Below are 20,906 nucleotides of genomic sequence, written 5' to 3'. Positions count from 1 at the left end.
AACCACCAAGATTCACAAAAAGTTGAAATTAATCAATTGGAGTATTTAGAAATCATATACTGTAAAAGACTTTAGAGAGCTATGTAATCGATTTAAAAACTTCAGAGAGCAATATAATCGACCGATAAATGAGAAATTTTGAAAGAAAAATATCATATTTAGAGAGCTATGTAATGTAATCGGTAATTGGTTCTTACTTCTTATATAAGAGATCGACGAAAATAACAAGGGCATTTGAAATCGATGGGCATCTTTCTAGGCATTGAGTTCTCCAATCGGCAGTAGATGTGTGTGTTTTGAGTGGATTGATGTTTGGTTTTTCTAGGCTCCATATATGGCAATCAACAACCGATTTTTAGAGTCTTCGCACCCACTGACCTCCTAAGTCACGACAATAAAGACAAGATGCATAGCCCAACATTATCTATATACTATTGCGACAATTGGACTCATTTTATGCCCCGAGATTTTTGTTGCCATGGGCCTTAGCCCAACTTGCTCAGGTATGATATAGTCTGGTAGGTGTTCGTCGTTCGGCGGAAAGATGTAATATAAGAGGAATATAATAGTGAAATTTCAAAAACCTTGGAAGTAAATCAAGTTAGGGTTGAAGTTTAAGAAACATGTACGATTACAATTCATATAAGATACAAAACGATATATTATGGTAACTTTTATGCCTGTTGTTTTGTTCATTAATACCAATTAATGGAAACTTTTAGTGTTAAATAATAGACCTGATAGTTTGTGTTTATGTGTCGTGTATACGTGGTAGACACACATTTATACCATACCAATTTGGCAAACATGAAACAAATTGTAAAACGTATCTTGGGTATCAAACACAAACATAACACATAATTAATTAGTGTGATACATGACATGCCATAAATAGACACGTTTTTAACTGCGTTACACAAAAACACGAATAAACATGAATTTACACGAATTTAATTCGTATCTATACATGTTTATATGTGTTTATACGTATCGCGAGCCAACAAGAATTTAATTTGTGTCTATACGTGTTTAAACAGATAAACTCGTGTTTAACATGCATACACAGATCACAACACGAAACACGAATTTCTAAAACTCTTATACGGAAAACTCATGTCTTGTCAATCGTGTCATGTATCAAATAATTGGGTCTATTAAATAGTTGCAAACAAGATTATATTTTCATACATATATAATTACATAAATATACAAAAAGATAAATTAATTAAAATTAAATCCATAGCAAGAATATTATAACAAATTCCGAAAAGAAGGTGGGGAACAGAAGCGGTTTTAGTGAGGTGTCTGGTGTGGTACCGACAACACCTACTTTCCTCGTACGTAGTGGCAAATTTTCGATTTTTTTAATTTTTACCTGTTGTGCCACTACGTAAAAAAATTATGCAATTACGTAAAAAAATTTGTGCAACTACATAACAAAATGTGTCACTCTATCGGGGATTACCAAGCCTAAAAACATAATTAGAAGTTTACAAATTATAATTAGCCAATTAGGAGTCCAATGTTTTAATCCATTATTACTTGCATGTGTAGCCCAATCCTCAATTGTTTGAAAGTGTTCGGCTGACAATTAGAAGAAAAAAAATCACTGAGGTAGCCTTGACCTCACTGTTTCTTCCTTTCTGTTTTGTCTGTTCCATTGTGTTTCTTCCCTCCCTACCTGCATTGACATTCGACAATTGACAAAGGTAAAGGGCAACGCTGCTGGTTGCGTTTGGTGATTACAAAATCGAATCCATCATTCACTTCAAGGTCCAAGCCCTAGAATGAAGCAATTAAGTATTATTGATATTTTGAAATTTTACCAATTCTTTTAGGTATTCAAAATTGGTATGTTTTTATTGAAGTTATTTCTTGACTTAGGTGAAATTGATATGTTTTTATTGAAGTTTATTGTTTTATTAGGTGAAATTCCTATGTTTTTATTGAAGTTATTGTTTGATTTGGTAAAATTTCTATGTTTTTAATGAAGTTATTTTTTGATTAGGTGAAATTTCTATGTTTTTATAGGTTAAACTAAGTAGTTTTCTTATCAATAGACCAAGACCTAAACCTAATGAAAGTGGTGAATGATATTTCCAAACATCAATCACCAATCAATCAATCCCTTCGGTTTCTAATTCTAGTGTAACTCTACAAACACCAATCGCCAATCAATCAATCCCTTCGAGTTTAATGCAACTCCACAAACACCGTGCTCTAATGAATAGTGTTGATTTGAAAGATCTTCCAAAGGACTCGACGGATATGCCAAAGATAGTTACAAATCAAATGTAAGAGATGATGTAAGAAGAGCATATTTGATTCAAGGACCTTGTCAAATAAAGGTACATAAGTTTCCAAAATAATAGATGATAGACTAAGAATATTCGTTCCTTCTTGGTTTGATGATTTTGATTGTTTGGAATATAGTGTGAAAATGAATAAAGCATATTGTTTATATTGTTATGTATGTGGAGACCTCATGGATCAAAGAGGAGGGAGAGATGAATTTGTTTCCTTGGGTTTTGATATGTTGAATAAAAAAATGCATTTCAGACTCATATGGGTAGTGTTGATAGTTTTCACAACAAAGCAAGAGAAAGTGTGAATTTAAATGAGAGAAAAACAAGTTATTAATGTAGTCTTGAGGAGGAAAACCAGAGTGAAGGGTCATAAATATAAATCTCGATTACGTGTTTCTGTTAGTGTTTGTCGACTTTTATTGAAAACCGGTTTACCTTTTCGTGGTCATGACGAGTCGGTTAACTCAAAAAATATAGGGATTTACATTGAATTGTTAAAAACCATTAGAGAGAATAATGAAGATATTTTCAACAATACTTTGGAAAGGGCTCCTAAAAACAGTCAAGTGATTTTACCTAAAACTAAAAAAGAACTTGTGCAATGATTTTCACAAGAGATTCTTTTGAGTATTCGCCGAGAGATTGGTCAAGATGTATTAGCTTTATTGGCTGATGAATTTAGTGATATCTCGAAAAAAGAACAAATGATTATTGTTTTGCGATATGTCGATAGGCTTGGCTTCGTGAAGGAAAGATTCCGTAATACCCGTTTTCCTATATAGGTCAGTTGAGAGCTTAGAAGAATCAAAGGGATGATCGGTGGGTAGAATGTGTGCCACGACGTGGAGCATGGATGGCCGCGGCGTGGCATGAAAGTTCATACACGTGTTTTGTAACATACCAAGAATCACAATAAATTTGAACTTTTCAAAAACAACCCATAACCATAAGTGTTTACAAAACCATTATTTCAAAAGCATATTTTAGTAATCAGAGTATCCCAAAATCTAAACAACATAAAACCAAAGGATGTGCACGATTATGCCTTCGCCTTGCCACGGTCATTTGAAGTACCTGAAACAATAAACTGAAACTATAAGCCAAAGCTTAGTGAGTTCCCCCAAAGTACCACCACACAACACATAACATATATAACCTTGCATGATGGGTCCACAACCTCCTGGTTGGCTTACCCTGGACCACAACCTCCCGGTTAGATTGCCCTACATATCCCATACTGGGTCCACAACCTCGTAGTTGGATTACCCTGGCCCACAACCTCCCGATTGGAATACCCTGGCCCACAACCTCCCGGTTGGATTACCCCAGTCTGTTGACTGACAACACAAAACAGTAGTCTCAACCCCAACATAACATGTCGACATATAAATAACAAATAACATATACTTAGCAAAAGATAATCATATAACCATTTAATAGACAAACAGACAAATCTACAGATCACTACCGCATAGCAACATCCTATATACCAAGATACATAAACTAATGGGCCGACATTGTTGCCTTTGACTCGCAAGAACAGTGAGGAAAACTCACATCTCAGTCTGCAATAGATCGCTGAATAGGAAACAACTTCGAATATCAACTCAAACAGTAACATATTCATCAAATAATGACCAGAGTCAAATACGACTCAAAATACCAAAAATACTCTTAGGTCAAACTTGGTCAAAACAGGTCAAAGTCAAAAGTCAAAATTAGTCAACATAGTTAAGTAGCCCAACGTACTCAGCTTGTACACTTGGCATACATGATCTTGACCAGAAAACGTGAGTGTTGACCTCGAACGCTAAGCATTCATGGGCTACGCCCAACGTTCACAATAGGGTTCTTTTCCATCTTATTAAGAGCTTAATTTGCCTATATTTTAGATTTAGCCTTAAAATAATGTCCTTAACCATAAAGTTTCCAAATTTATGGTCTTACATGGCCATTAAGTGCCCAAACACAAAAACTCTAACTACTTAACCCATTAAGACAACCTAGATCGATCATGGAAGGAAACTAGCAACCAAGATTACATTTTTATGCTTCTAGATGCTCCAAAACGTCTGAAAGGACAACTTATATGGATTAGAGTAATCCATACTCATAATACCAAGCTTATAAAACCAAAAGAACACCATTTCATAATTAAACAAGATCTAAACAGCTCTTAATTAAGTTTAGAGCTTTTTACCTCCAAATGATGCCAAGTGATGTTGCTATTTTGGATCCAAAGAGTTCCACTCCTCCAAGATGATCTTCTATTCTTCCTCTCTCCTTCAAGGTTACCAAGGCAAACACAAAAGCTTAAGAATGCTCTAAAAATGGATTAAGGTTTGCTTGGGATGAAGGTGGGTTGGAGGCTGATGAAAGAAGGTAGGTTTGGGACTTAAGGATGCTTAAATAGGATCCAAACCGTAAAAATTAGGGTTTCCACTCTGGAAACTGATGCTCAATGTTCCTAGGGAATGCCCAACGTACGTACCTAGCTCCCAAAATTTTACAAAAATGCCATTTTGGTCTAATTTTGCAATTAATTCACATCCAAAGTCTAAAATGAAATAAATTTTCATACTTAGGGTTTAAAATGAAAATACCTTAATGTCAAGATGTTACATGTTTTTTATGACCAGCATGACATGGCAGCTGTTGCAACCCAAGCCCATGAAGTTTAAGGGTTTCTGCCATATTTAACCCCCTAAACATTGGGTTTAGGGCATCCTATTTACCCTCCATCTCCCCATCTCAAAACCCTAGCCTCCATGCATGTTTAAGAGCCTATTTAATCAATTTTGAGCCTTGTTCTTGGATTATTGGTAGAGCTTTGGAAGAGGGGAGTTCACAAGGGGGAAAGGGAAGCAAGAACCAAGTTGGATCCAACATTCTCTTCAGTTTTCTGAGTTGTTGGAGGTATAAAGTTCATACCTTGACATCTTTCCTTCTAGATTCAAGTTCTAGGTCATATTTGGGTGATTTTGTCCCTTTCTTGGATGTTCTTGGAGTTTAAAGAACTCCAGAATGTCTGATGAATTTCCTAGGTTTTTGGACTTTTATTGATTGAGAAAAGGTACCATGGTTGATGAGTTTTATGCCCATGTTCAAGTTACAACCTCATTAAGGGCCTAATGGACATTAAATGCTAGATCTAGCCTTGTAATGGAGTCCAAATGGATAGAGTTGGAAACTTTATCCATTAAGTCATTATGGAAGAGTAGATATGGAAGTATGAGCTTATATCTGAAAGGATTAAGGTGTTAATGAAAGAAATGACTTTTTCCAGCGGCCACGGCATGACAAAGGTAGCCACGACGTGGTGAAGTTAGAAATCATGACTGCCTTGTTTTGGAATTGCCACAGCGTGCCCAAGAGGACCACCACATGGCAATGTCATGCATGTTGACTGTTTGACTTTGTGGCCCCATGGCATGGTCATGGAAGGTCACGACATGGCGTTGACTTTGACCAAGTTTGATCGTTGACTTTTTGAACAAGTTTGACTTTGGATCAACTTGAGGGTTTTGGATTGTTGATTAAGATTCTACCTTGTTTTGGTGATTACAGGATTCGCGAAAGCTAGCAGTGCAGAAAGGGAAGCGCATCTCAGTGTTCCGGGATTCTTCATTCTAGTGAATTTTCCTTACTGTATCTTTGGGTCAAAGGCACCAATGATGGCCATTAGTTTTGGTTATCCTTTAGTAGCTGGATGTCATAGGGACTATATGTAGTTATGTAGGATAGACTGAGCACTCTTGATCTAGGTTGTCTCGTCTATTCTTTGTTTGGTTGTGGCTCTAGAGTAGGATCATCTTGATGGGTTTTAGACATAAGAAACAATCATATGTGCTCATACAAACCCTAATGCTTGGATCTAGGTTTCTCTATTGTACATGCTTTGAATCCAAGACTAATAAACTTAGATCTAACATGTTATAAACTGAATTAGGGTTTAGAGAATTACCTTTGATTGTTATATAGCAATAACAATCAATTTCTTTCTTGGATTGGCTTCAAAAGCTTAGTGCCTCAAGTGTTGCACCTCTAATGGAGTCACAAACACCATATACAACTTGGATGAAGAGGAGAAGAAAGGAGGCTGCCCAAAAATGACTAGAAATCCTAGAGAATCAGTTCCCCACGTTTTTGGGGCCTAAGGGGTCCTTTATATACTTGTGTGGGCTGCTAGGGTTTCAGTCAAAACCCTAATGGACAGCTTAAACTCTAAGCAGCCCATGGAACCTTCTGGATAAGGCTATGGACGAAAATATGATGGGCTTCCATCATAATTTCGTTCACCCCTTATTCCTTTAGTATTCCTTAGCCCAATAACTCAATTATCCAATAATTGCAGTCCAGTCCCCTAAATTTAATTAATCTCTTTTAGCCACAAAACTAATTCATAATTAATTATTGACTAATATTAATTAAACAATATGATTTCTCCTTTAATATATTATTCTCATAATATATTAATAAATCATATTTAAACCTTTCTCTCCTTAATTCATCCTACATATTGCTATGGTGAAGGCAACCCAAAAGGACCATGCTCATAATCGGGTCAAGTACATACCAAAATAGTTATGGACTTAGACACTAATCCAACAGTCTCCCACTTGGATAAGTCTAATAACTATTTTCCGTATGACTTCAGAACCTGATCAGCAATCGTAGCTTTCAAAAGCCGCTGTCAACTCTGATCTTATCAGATAGCGAGTCCTCTAGATAAGGGATTATATATTCCTCCATTCTCAAGATATCGTATAGACAAAAGACATGAATTTCAATCATTCTCTCTATACTGTTTCCCGACTTCCGATTTATGATGACTGACAACAGACTACAATTGAACACATCAACTTAGTCCCGGCTTGGCCAAGCGCTTAGGTGTCATCACTAAATCATCGAGAGGCCCACATATATCGCTTTTATCTCACTTTGAGTAAAAGTAATGGATAAACTTTGACTCATATGCTTGCTTGCATTTACTGATCGAATCATACACAACAATAAGTTTTATAACACCAAGTTACTGGTGCGTTTACTTATTATCAATGTGCAACCGACCAACAAATAATAACTCACATGTCTCGGTTTCAAGAATATACAATATTATCATCTCACTAATCACTCGTGATAAATCTATGAAGTGATCCAAGTGAGCGTGGGTTTAATCCAATACTCTAATCTTATCAAAGCACTCATGAACTCTGCAGCAAACTTGTGCTATGTCTAAACACTTCAGACAATCTACAGACAGATTCCTGACAGTCTTTATTCATACCTACTCCCAACGTATGACCGACTGTGGATGTTTGAATAACCTAGTTATTATGGAAGTCAAAACATGCAAATTGAAACATAACAATAATACTTAATCCTATATGGCCTCAAACTTGTGAGAGTAAATAAAACACTTCTATTTAACCACCATATTGATTATTCATTATTATCGTTTACTGTTTCAGAAAATTAACTTATTACTTAAATTACAACAATAGTTGTCCCATGCATAAAGCATGCACACTATGTTTCCTATGGTCCTTACTTTGTGAAATAGATCAATTGAAAAACCTTTTCAATGATGTTCATTCCATAATTCCCAATCCTTATCATTAGTGTAAGAACACAAGGTTCTTTGCTACTATTAGAATATGCTAGATTCTAACATCTTATGCAACGATCCTTTCATAAAGTCATAGCACAAAAGTCACCAAGACTTGGCTAATGAAATTTTGAAGTACTTTATCGGACATTGTTACAAGACAATTCCATAGACGTGAAGTCTCACATTCAAAGTACATTCATTTGAACATCCTTCTTGCATAAAAGTTTCTAATCTAGGCATAGAATCTCAATATCCAACTCCCAATATGGAAACATTTCCACATTTGCCATATGACAACTCATTCTTAATAGAATCTTATCTATTCATAATAATGTCGATATGGTCCATCCAATACCATACTTCCAACTACTCACAAGCGACCAATCATCAGCGAACTTTGGATCATCCTTTGATAGTTGTTTAATTATTTTAGTCAAAACCAATTCTAGTCCTTTTTCCCTCTTAATGCGCTAGACATTTAGAAAATTTTAGAATGGTAAAATATTATAACATTTGCAATCGATCCTATACCCGAAGCGTATGGGACACGACGCGTAATGTCTTACATAAAGATATGATACTTTACCAATCTTTCGCCATAATATTTTATGTGTCATGTTCTCACAATTCGAACTATGAAGAGGGATGTCGTAATCATAATCGAATTTTAAGAACACGCAATGTATCCTTTGACTGAAAATATTAAAATTTCTCAATCTAAGCTTTAGATTTTGAAATGAAATATAATATTCTCTCTCTTAATTATATTAAAACAAATTTTCAACCCATGCAACTTTGCAAATTGAATCTTTGTTTTTCTATAATTAATATTGCTAACTTGCAATACTCGCCATAATAATCATATAAGCATAACACTTATGCTACCACTATCATGATGATTATTATCATATAAGCATAACACTTATGCTCCCACTAGCTTTGACATGTATTCAGAAAACAAATGAACTTTCAGAAAACAATGCCTATTGAATTTCTGAAATTCATATTTCTAATACCAGATGCTTCGATAAGCCTTTATCTAGGCTTCTTAACCTTATACACATTTGTCTTAGATAGCTCATATGTGTGTTTAAACAATTCAGAACTTATGTTACTAAGTTCCAAATGTTGAAACTAATTGCCAAATCTCATAATTCGAACTATGGAAAGGGAAACCGTAACCATAATCGAATTTTGAGAATACAATTTTCACAATCGCTATCTTCTTAAAATCTCTTTTAGTGAAAGCATTTCCTCACAGTCATTTTCATGAAGGATGGAATCTTATGACACTTAGATTTTATGGTGTATGAGTTCCTATCCATGTGAATTTGCCAAAACCAAGGTTTGCGACAAATCCAAACTCATATGGACTGAACTTTCTTAATCTTGATTTCTTGCCTTATGGTAACACGAGTGCCCACCATGTCTTCCAAGTAGTTTAGTAACTTGTCCTTACATATCAATGTACTTTCCATCGACTAAGGCTCTAGTATGTATTCAAATGAGAACTCATAGAACTCACATACGCAATTAACTCAATTGGAATGGCACAAAAACAAAATAATGTCAGCACGATAAGTTGCAAAACCTCAAGTCGTGTGCTAGTGATGATCGATAAGGTATATTCTTGATTTGTTCTTGAAACCTTTCAAGACCATTAAGACTCCCACTGACTCCTTGACATATAAGATTCTCTTGTCAAGAAACATTTCTGGACAAACCAAATATTCAAGAGTTAGTGTAGTTCTTATCAAGACAAAACACTTCACAAATTGGTCCTAGTTGGTCTTTGTCTTATCCAAGACATCATAAGTTACCAATTTCTAATGTGCAAGAATAAGAAAACTTTTCCAAATTCCATATTTGATGAGTGTTATAAACCTACTTAAGACTTGTCACTCAATGTCACAATCTTGGAGTATGACTCTAAGACTTGATATTGGAACGAAGTATGATTGACTCTTTGATTTAACCATTTCTACAATTCTCGATTCCTCTTTTTAGACATGCAAATGCACTAAGACTCACTTAGAGGATCAATTGAGATATGGTTCTTAATCATTAAGACTTCATCATAAAACACAATAAAAGGTACTCTCCCTTCTTCTTAGAATGGAGAAACTTTTATCTTTCTGCCTTCTTGATTCTTCTTATTCGTTCTGCTATTGATTGAAACTATTTCAGTTAACTCATAATTATACTCACTCTTATAAGTATAACCATATTTACTAAACTTTAGTAAATCATGACGAATATCTTTGTCACTCTTGTGGTAGACTTGATCAACGTATGACCTAGTGTACTCGATCTCCTAGTCCTTCAATTGACACTTTGTCAAAGAATTAGTCTAAATTTCCCAAATGTGAAAGTTTTTCATTCATCATACAGTACACGTTGCATGATTCCAAGTTTCTGTCCAACTGAAACTTGGGTGATGAGAAACTCTCCCTATTTGGTAAACTTTTGATATGTCTACAAATAACATAATTAAGAATCAAATCCATTGTTGCTAATAATAGAAACATTCAAACATCAATTTTTTCATACATGCCATCGCAAGGATAAATAAATAAGATAAAATCAAAATTCATTTTATTGCGGAAAAATTTGTCCTTACAATGCAATTCAATTGAAAAACTATGTTATTACATATTTCTTAACAATCTATTCTAACTCCAAGTAGTAGCTCAAGAATCCATTCTTCAAGTAATGCGATCGAAATACATTTCTTCATGATTAGATTCAGCTCACTTCTTCCCTCAAGCTTCCTCTCTTTTCTTCGATCCTACAAAACATCAAAATGTAATCTTATCACATCATGTATTAAGAATCTAGAATAGGAACTCAAAAGAGTTAGATAATGGATTTTACCTAAAGCAGAGCCATACGTCTTGACTCTCCCATCTCTTAGATCTCTCAGGTAGTTAGGGCAGCTTCGTCTCCAATGCCCCTTCTCTTGGTAATAAAAGCAAATGGACTCCTTTGGCACAGCACATCGGACAATCACAGACTTAGTTCTTTCTGCACTTCCAATGTTGGCAGTGCCCATTGAAGTTTGGGAGTTTGATTCACCAGACAAGTTTGCTTGACCAGCACGCCAAATCATTGCTGATTCAGCAGCTATAAGCAAATAGGTGAGATTAATGAGGGTCACGTCGTGATCCATCATATAGTACTCTCTAACGAACTCACTATATGATTCAGGAAGTGACTGAAGAACCCAGTCAGCAGCCAACTCGCTTGAAATCTCAACACCCAACATGCTTAACCTATCAATGTGTGACTTCATCCCTAAGACGTGTGCACACACAGGTTTCCCATCTTCGTGTTTACTTGCCAAAAGGGCTTGAGTGAGCTTGAACTTTTCAAGCCTTTGAACTTGTGGGTCAGGGAGAACGATTGGAGGAGGTGGAGGAAGTGAAGCATGACTCTCATTTCCGTCATCTTCATTTGGAAAGCTTGTTCCAAAGGATTTGGGAAGACCATTGTAAGATTCAGACATCTACAAAACGGGAGAAAATTCAAGTTATGTTGATTAGAATTCTTGATGTAACACCCAAATGAAACATCAAGCTAGGATCCAACACAATATTCTACAACCTAGAAAAGGGATGTCGTAATCTAGTTGCAAAATATTTGAAGGTAGGTAAATGACGATTTACCAATTTCCACCATGAAAAACGAAAAGGAAGATTAAGTTTTAAATGAATTGAAACTCCTAGATCTTTTGAGATTCATTGAACTTTTCAATGGCATGTTTAATCTCGATTATGCCCTACTATTTGTGACTGGGATGCCGAGGATCACAAACAAGGTGTGAATAACCATACGAATCACGTGGTGCACCCAATGCTATTATCACCTAATCAATATGCTGGTTAGCCACACACGCTCCATTGATCTATGACAAGCATCAAGTCACCCTTCGCTACCAATGCCATCCCCAAATTAGTGTGTCGGTTGACCACACACGCTCCACTAACGTTTGACAGGGGTACGAAGTGTAATTCTATGGATTAGCATACAATTTCACATTTTTCCTAAAGTAACTATGATTTGGGAATTTGAAAAAGCATTTAGTTACTTTGTACTTCATTATATTTATAATGGAAGGTTTCTGTCCTATCCTACCCGTTCGGCTAACGACCCTCCACTAGTCAAGAGTGCGGTGGGTAAAAAGTGGATACCCATTCAATCGCCATTTTATAGGCAATTTCCTTAAACACCCCTTATAGACCAGCTTCGTGAATGAGGCCTACTAACGGTAAGACTGACTGTTTACTCATACATATATATAATATTAGACTTTTAATGTTATATATAGTATAGGGTGTATTTTACACTTTTAAAATACTAGGTGGTTCAATTTAGTAAATTATACTTTTAATTAAATGTAAACCAAAACTTTATGGGTTTATTAAATCTCTTTTAATTATACACTTTAATTAATTAATAAAACCATAAGGGTGTGATTTGAACTTTTCAAATTACTAGGGTTTTAGAATTTAACATTTCAAAATTAAATTTTTAATCAACTTTTAAATCCCAAAACTTGAGGGCAAGTTTTGAGACTTTTCAAAACATAAGGGATCAAATAACAAATAACATAAATTAAACAATTAATTTCATAATTATCTATATTTTACCTAATCTTATTTTTAGTCATTAGATAATTACCAAATAACTTTAAATAATCCATATTTATCACATAAACAACCAATATTTAAAAGATTTGAAATTATCTATTGTTTTGGCATGGATAAACACTTAATTAAGATAAAATTCGGATTTTAACTTCATAAAACAAATTAAGCATCAAGTCCAAGTCAAAACAGCAGCCAAAACCCGAAAATCCCTCTGCCTGACGAACTGACTCGCCGAGTAGGGATCAACTCGCCGAGTCTAGATACTAACTCGCCGAGTTGAGTCGGGCAGAGGCCAAAAACTCGATTTTAAGCAAACAAAATAGTTAAGCATCACATACAACTGAAACCAATCAAGGCTTTGATACCACTGATGGGTTTTAGACATAAGAAACAATCCTATGTGCTCATACAAACCCTAATGCTTGGATCTAGGTTTCTCTATTGTACATGCTTTGAATCCAAGACTAATAAACTTAGATCTAACATGTTATAAACTGAATTAGGGTTTATAGAATTACCTTTGATTGTTATATAGCAATAACAATCAATTCCTTGCTTGGATTGGCTTCAAAAGCTTAGTGCCTTAAGTGATGCACCTCTAATGGAGTCACAAACACCATATACAACTTGGATGAAGAGGAGAAGAAAGGAGGCTGCCCAAAAACGACTAGAAACCCTAGAGAATCAGTTCCCCACGTTTTTGGGGCCTAAGGGGTCCTTTATATACTTGTGTGGGCTGCTAGGGTTTCAGTCAAAACCCTAATGGACAGCTTAAACTCTAAGCAGCCCATGGAACCTTCTGGATAAGGCTATGGACGAAAATATGATGGGCTTCCATCATAATTTCTTTCACCCCTTATTCCTTTAGTATTCCTTAGCCCAATAACTCAATTATCCAATAATTGCAGTCCAGTCCCCTAAATTTAATTAATCTCTTTTAGCCACAAAATTAACTCATAATTAATTATTGACTAATATTAATTAAACAATATGATTTCTCCTTTAATATATTATTCTCATAATATATTAATAAATCATATTTAAACCTTTCTCTCCTTAATTCATCCTACATATTGTTATGGTGAAGGCAACCCAAAAGGACCATGCTCATAATCGGGTCAAGTACATACCAAAATAGTTATGGACTTAGACACTAATCCAACACATCTGTCCTGGTGTCTATCTCACCTCTGGATACATATGGTTATGCATTCCTTGGATTTTTATGTATCCTTATGTATAGGATGTTGTTGTGTTGTAGTGCTCAACTAGATTTATGTATATATCCTTGTTTGATAGGATGCAACAGTAGTGGTATGCTGGTTAGAATACCAGTAGGCTGGTTATCGTTTAGTGGAGTGCCTTAGGGAATATATGTAGTCATGTAGGATAGTTTGATAACTCTTGATCTAGGATTTCTTTCCTGTTCCTTGTTTGGTTGTGGATCTAGAGTAGGATCATCTATTCGGGTGGCTGTCTCACATCTGGTTACTTATGGTTATGCATTCCATGGAAGTTATTTGGTAGTGGAGCAGTGTATTGTGAGGGGTTTAGTAAGCAGTAGTAAACTTTATGATCGATAATTGTATATATTATGTGCCTACTTGATCCTTGATTGCTTATATGTCAACATATGGTGGTGGATGAGGTAAAGGTGGTCCTATTGTGTATTGTAGGCTAGGATACTATGTGCGGGTTGGCTGTAAGTCAAAGGCACAGAGGCTCAGGAATAGCGATTGGGTATAGGTGGTAGGCCAACATACCCAGGATAATCCAATCTAATGATTGTGGACTCGATATGCATCCTAGTATGTTCATTGTATGGGGTATTTTGGGGAAACTCACTAAGCTTTATGTTTACCCAATTATTTATGTTTTCAGGTTCTTTCGGTGATTGTGGGGAGGCGAGGGCGGGACTGTACACACTCATCAACAACATTGAGGATTTTGCGTTTATTATATTACTCCGATTTTCAATAAATGTAATTTGGAACAAATGGTTTTCTTAAAATGGATTTATAATTGGAAAGTTTTACCTTAATAAAAATGAAATTTTTTTGATATGAAAATGGGATGTTACAGATTCATTGGAATTGTACACGTGAATGATACATCCTCGTTGACTCTCAAAAATGCCATAAATGAAGTACTTACAAAATAATAAGTTGAGTTAAAGTTAGGTAATTTATTCTTTACTTTTCTTATTTGAATTTAATATAATTTTCTTTATTTGTGATATTATATATATATATATATATATATATATATATATATATATATATATATATATATATATAGATTAATTTTTTAATAGGTAAGAGGACAAGGTTACAGTGAGGCTAGCAATATGTGAAGGGAATTCAATGATTTGAAAGCTTTGATATTACAAGAGAATGACACAACTTTTCATGTACATTGTTTTGCACACCAACTTCAATTAGTGGTTATCGCTGTAGCAAAAAAACATGCTAGTGTTGGTGACTTTTTTAAGCAAATTTTGTTGGTGGTTAATGTTGTTTGTGCCTCGTGTAAAAGAGAAAATTTACTACGAGGACAAGCAAGAGAATGGGTGCAAAAAGTCTTGTGTAGTGGTGAACTTGAAACTAGAAGAGGATTAAATCAATAGACTACACTTATTCGAGTAAAAGATACACAAGATGCGGGTCACATTTCAACATACTCATAAGTTTGATGAAGTTATTTGCGGAAGTTCTTATAGTTTTAGATTTTGTGAAAGATGATGGAGGGTCATTGAGAAACCGTTAACAAGCGTTCGTGATCTTAGCATATTTTAAATCATATGAGTTCACGTTTTACTTATATATGATGTATGACATTTTAGGCCTCACATCTACATTGTCAAAGCAACTTTAATAAAAAGAACTAGACATTTTAGAAGTGGATTCGATGGTTAGAGTGACACTAGACGCATTAGAATCTTTAAGAAACATGGGGTTTGATAGTATTTTGTCAAAGGTATCCTCTTTTGTCAAACACACAATATTAATAATTTTTGGATATGGAAGATTTGTATGTTGGTGCGAGAAACTGTAAGACCTCAAAGACTATAGATTTCATTTTGAAGTTGAAATCTTCAACACGATGGTGGATATGCAACTTATAGAATATCAAGATCAATTTAGTGAAACAAGCACCCAGTTACTAGAATACATGGGTGTTTTGAGCCCTTGTGATTCATTTACACAATTTGACAAATCAAAGTTGTTCAGGTTTGGGTAAGTTGTACAAGTATGACTTTGATGATTCAGATATGATAGATATTGAAGGACAACTTGAGATATTTTATCACACTTGCATCAAAGATTGGCGTTTCACTAGTTTGAAATGAATTTCCAACCTTTCTTGTTTGACGGTTAGTACGAGAAAACATCGGTCTTATCCTTTGGTTTATAAGCTTTTAAAGTTGGCTTTGATTTTACATGTATCGACAACAAGTGTAGAAAGATGTTTTTCATGAAGCTCTTGAAAACCGACTTGCACAACAAAATTGATGATGACTTTTTGAATGAACCGTTGCTCTACTATGTTGAAAATGAAACACTTGTGAAGTTGAGACTGAACAAGTAATTGAGCGTTTTCAAAATATGTCTATACGATGATGACATATTAATATATATATATATATATATATATATATATATATATATATATATATATATATATATTAAGATTGTGAAAAATTTCAACAGTAAACTGTTGAAATTCTATCCAAATATGGTCCCTCAAATTTTTGTGCATTTTTTTATTTGTTTAGGGGGTGTTTTGTAATTATATATATTCTGCTGTCTACGTGGTGTTTGCGTAGAAAAGAACCACTTGCTACGTGTTTTGATTTTAATATCATTGCGTAGAAAAGAGCCACCTACTCACCACCTCTTTCTCTTCCCCACCGCCTCCGGTATCTTTCACTATCTTTGTCGGTCTCTTTTTTGCCTCCTCTCAAACGACGAACAACTCCTTCCTTCTTCCTCCTTCCACACAGTACATGACGAAGGTACTTTATGCTCATTTCAAAAGTCATAGGGACCTGATCATCTGTTTTAGGGCTTATTGTTTGCTTACAAAAATTGAATTTGGGGTCTTCGTTGTCTAATTTGATTGTGCTCTGTAAATGGCTTGGTGTCTCTCTTCGCCCTTCTGGCGCACCATTTAAAGGAAGATGAAGCTAATATACTATTGTCTGTGGCTTTAAATATGTTGGGTGGTATCGTCCTACTACCGGTTATGCCAAGTATAATCCTCAATTCAATTTGATAGAGAAGGTATGTAATCATCAATATCTATTCAAACGATGCACTCCAAGTGTTTGTGAAAATGCCAATATCAGTGTTTTACTATATTTTTCAGATTTTGAAGATTTGACTGACAGTCACAACTACATTCAATTACCTTTGAATTTCAACATTCACTGTACAAATCAGATTCTCTATGTGGCCTTGACTGCAAAGGTATGAAAAAATGAAAATAAACCAATTTTCTGTTTTAATTTTAATATTTTAGTTTTTAATTTTTTTTCAAATGGAAACATCCACAACTACGATTCATTGTTGTGCTTCTAATATCATGTCAAATGAACTTTCCAAGAGGTTAGCTTTAAGGTATTTCACTAATCTGTTCTCCACAGCTAGGATTCACTTTTGTGCTTCTAATATGATGTCAAAGGAACTTTCCAAGAGGTTAGCTTTAAGGTATTTCACTAATCTATTATACACTACATCTAATATAATATCACACTCACCATATTTGTCTATGTTCGTGTTTGTGTTCTTTTCTGTTCATCTGTGTTGTTTATTGTTGTTTCGGGTTTTTTTTCCTATCTTTAAACAATAACTTTTTTAGTTCTTCATATACTGAACAAAATTTGACCACAAATTACGTTTACCTCATTATAAATTTCTCTGTTTTTCGTTTTTTCATATGCAGGCTGCAATTCATCATTTTGGGATCCATTCTCATGCTCCACATATAAGGAAATCATACAATTCTCTAATAAAAGTACCACAAAGCCCTAATTTTGTTACTGGGTACAGAAATAAGTTTCTTCACAAGGTAATCACCCTCATAAGACCTGATTAAAGTTGTTTATATGTGGTTTGTAAATGACAAACCAATACAACTCCTCTTTATTTTTTTGGAATGTCACCTGTTTTGCAGGCCAACTGTTAGGATATTGGGAATAAAGGTGTTCAATCTTCAAAACTTTATAATCTTTGATGTTGGCAGGTGTTTAATCTTTAATTCCCTTCTTTTTGTCATATTTTGGTCCCGGCTGATCTTTTCCTTTACATCATTCCTTACTTCTGGATTGCAAGCAGTAAGAAAAACATATGAACAAGTGGTTGTAACTTTGTTTTTTTGTACTTTACATGTTTCTTACCTAAACCCATAAAATTAAACAATGCTTTTGTCTCTAAACTACAGGAAGATAGTCGCAATCTCTTTTCTAAAGAAAAAACAGTTGGAAGGTAATGCCTAATTTAATGTTAACTTATATATTTAATTTGATTATTAATGGATTTTATAATAAAAAAAGGTTTAAAATGCAGGAAAAATGGAATTCTGATGCTATAAAAACAAATTAAAGTTAAAAGTGGAGTCTAAGTAGTTTATTTGACTCGACAGAAGCAGGGCTGCTTATTGGTCCGTAGGACCAGCAGGGCAGTTTTTCTTAAGCAGGTTGATTATAGTAGCAACCAGGAGTAGTTTGCTTATGGGAAAGCGATGATAACATAGCCTTCAACATTTGATCACATCATGGCACCTTCTTTTGTCCAACCAACTTTGTCCATGTTGTGTTTCTGATGACTATTTACCTTTAAAGTTCAGATTATAAATTATAAGTTTATATATATAATATAATATAGCTTTAAATATTCACTCTGTCAATTGTCGTATTCGTTTGTTGAAATTTCCAAAATACCCCCAAAGCTCTATTTCGACACATAAATATGAATTACCGTTAAGCTTATTGTTATTGCCTTAGCTATCTTTTAGCTAGAATAGAACGCATGAAACTGCAACTGGTCGAGCAACCCGTCCAAAAAACAAGTGCATGGTGCCCACAGGTGTAAAGGTATTCATTTTTTACCAGATCATATCAAAATTAATATGTACAATAATTTTGACCAAACTACCTTCATTGTATATTCATTTTTGAGTAGATCATATCATGCAATCACCTTGGGACAAATAACTGCCACAAGCAGACCACTTGGTCTTAACAGGTTTGTGGTTAGCCCTCTACTTTCACTATTTTTTCCTTTCTAATAGATTGTATTTTAAAGCAACATCTTATAACAAATAATGTAACAAAAGTAAGTTACTATTTCCTTGATGACTTGGATTACTTACTTTATTGTTTATGTACTGCATTATATAATATTATAGATTTTTTTTCTTACATTTGAACATAAGTAAGTACCCAATACCACAGGTATGCGTAAAAAGAGTTGGATTAAAAGTAAATACCATATGTTTGTATTTTAATGTTTTAAATTATGTAAATTTTTGTAACTATGGAACTGGAATGTATCGTTATACTTAAAAAAGAAGTTTTAGAAATTGTATCACATCCAAAGTTTTTTTTGGTTAAAATCAAATGCAAAGTTTTTTTTTTTGCCCATCTCCAAATCGATCTGTCACGACGGAGCCGCAGTCGGAAATCGGAGGAAAAGAACCGAAGAAAATGAGAGATTCAATTTAGGGCATGAAATCGGTGAAGGAATGAAGATAATTGAAGTCGATGCAATTTATTGAGACGTTAGTATGTCTTTGATGGAAAGCAAAGGGCTCGCCGATGAATCTAGATCAACTGGTATGTTTGTTAAACGGATGAGACGGTGGGTGGTGACATGAATGTTTTTTTTAAATATAGCGTTGTACTTCTTTTGGTAGCATGATCTATCATTATATTTCCATTTATCCGATTGATGGAAAATTAGACAGAATAGCAACATGTTTTAATTTGGATACCAAATTATGCAATGCACTTCATTATTTGTCTCACAAAATGAACACATTCCGCCCCGCGCAACGCGCGGGTATCCCCTCTAGTTTAAATTATAACTGACCATTGTTATGTTTTTAACTTTTATGTAATGGATTTTTTTTTTGTATTAAACATAATAAATTGTTTTTATGTTTTATATTATATTTGATTGGAAAAAAAATTAGGTAACACCTGATACTAATTGGTGCGTCTACCTGTGGTGGGGAAGAAAAACAAGTCTAAATCCATAGCAAGAAGACGAGGAAGTAAAAACAACCGTCACAATCCATATTAAAAATTTATGTTACATAAATTAATTAAAATTAAATCAAAGTTATATAGTTATAAATATAGAACTATATATAATTAATATAATTCATATTTATAACATAAAATATAAATTATAAAATGTTTTAGATGGGCCGAACGTCATGAATGATAAATATAATATAGGACCACAGGTAGGATATGGAACGTGGCGTCTGGAGTATGACCATAAAAGACATGCATCCAAAAAGAACACCTAGCACTTCTTCAACGTTCCAACTTATATCTTTATGATTTCTATTTTCTAAAGTAAACCCTACCGCTAAAAGCTCATAATGCTATTATTCTTTCAATTATTTAAAAATAAATTCTCTTAAATCACATATTTAATTCATATATAAGAACTTAAACGTTCGCTGATACTATCAGATAGTGATAAAAGATTTAAATTATGATGAAATTAATGTTAGAAAACAAACCTTGAAATTATTATGACCGCGTTTTATTATCCCATTAAATTTGTCGATGTTAGGATTTTCAAGTGATCGAGCGAACTGGGATAGAGGGCAATGATTTTCTGGTTACATTGGATACATTCTTTACATGATGATTGTGCCATGTATTGATCGAAATGTAATTATGGTCTGAATAGTGGGTTAGTGTGCGCAAAGAGGGTATGATAGTGTGATCAAGAAGTGAACATTTTTATAATAGGGATGGTTTTGGTGGTTTCTTATGTAGGATATTTCCATGCGTTTTATTTACATCTAGTTTTGTACTCTATAAAGATTTCTTTGGTTGCAATGAAATTTAGAGGACGTCAATCATCTAGACTAGGGTTGATCCCAAATTATGGTGGACTTATATGGATAGGTGAATAGGAGGTTATGATAATATGAATGAAGTAAAAACGTATTGGCTCCTATGGTCAGCCGAGTTTTAAGTTTAAGGTTATGAATTTGAAAGGTGTCTCACATATGTTTTATGTTTTTATTTTCCACCAACCATGGGCGATTGTGAACTACGGGAGGTATATCAGAAATATGAAAACATGTGGACATATT

The 20,906-nt window shown here is 34.3% G+C and overlaps 1 long non-coding RNA gene across 2 annotated transcripts; it reads left to right on the top strand.

Moving 5' to 3' along the window:
- Positions 1 to 16,345: 16,345 nt before the first annotated feature.
- On the top strand, positions 16,346 to 19,662 carry LOC145059404 (uncharacterized). Of its 2 annotated transcripts, XR_013686763.1 has the most exons (8): positions 16,346 to 16,581; positions 16,743 to 16,849; positions 16,935 to 17,275; positions 17,511 to 17,636; positions 17,742 to 17,810; positions 18,009 to 18,052; positions 18,134 to 18,660; positions 18,749 to 19,662. It is a non-coding gene; the product is annotated as an uncharacterized LOC145059404 (long non-coding RNA). The 2 variants fall into 2 exon arrangements; XR_013686762.1 differs by having other exon boundaries at positions 18,134 to 19,662.
- The last annotated feature ends 1,244 nt before the right edge of the window (positions 19,663 to 20,906 follow it).

Source organism: Lactuca serriola, chromosome 6, assembly GCF_051521515.1.
Source record: "Lactuca serriola cultivar US96UC23 chromosome 6, Lser_US96UC23_V15, whole genome shotgun sequence".
Lineage (NCBI taxonomy): Eukaryota > Viridiplantae > Streptophyta > Magnoliopsida > Asterales > Asteraceae > Lactuca > Lactuca serriola.
Note: the sequence above shows the minus strand (reverse complement) of the source record. Positions and strands in the feature narration are given on the sequence as shown.